Genomic DNA, 680 nt, shown 5'->3' on the forward strand with positions numbered 1-680 from the left:
GTTCTGCTTAAACTGTGTCTCGGTTTCCTCATCTGTCAGTAAAAAGAACACCCATCTCAAAGTGTTGAGAGGATTAAACAAAATCATGCATTGAACATGTTAGTGTGTTGTGATTAGAAAGAGCTCAGTAGGGGCGCCTGGGTGGCTCAGTGCGTTAAAGCCTCTGCCTTCGGTTCGGGTCATGATCCCAGAGTCCTGAGATCGGGCCCCACATCGGGCTCTCTGCTCGGCGGGGAGCCTGTTTCCTCCTCTCTCTCTCTGCCTGCCTCTCTGCCTGCTTGTGATCTCTGTCTGTCAAATAAATAAATAAACAAAATCTTTAATAAATAAATAAATAAAATTTTTAAAAAAGAAAGTGCTCAGTAAATATTAGCTATTATTAATATTAATAACAACATAATTTTTAAACATGATACCTGGGGGCTAGGATTTTGAAAAAAAATGTTCGCCCTTTTGCTTTTCTGTATTTTGAAATTTCTCCATAGTGAAGGCACATTACCTTGGGAATAAGAAGAAAGTAAGAAGAAAAAGAGACACAGAAGGAAAGAAAGGGGGAAGGAAGGAGGAAGAAGGAAGGGAGGAAGGGCCAGAGGGCAGATGTATGTAATGGGCTCAAAGCAAATATAGTTCTGCTATTTTTTAAGAGAGAGAGAGAGATCACAAGCAGGCAGAGAGGCAGG

Source organism: Mustela putorius, unplaced genomic scaffold (assembly GCF_011764305.1).
Source record: "Mustela putorius furo isolate JIRA1106 unplaced genomic scaffold, ASM1176430v1.1 tig00000281_pilon_pilon_pilon, whole genome shotgun sequence".
NCBI lineage: Eukaryota > Metazoa > Chordata > Mammalia > Carnivora > Mustelidae > Mustela > Mustela putorius.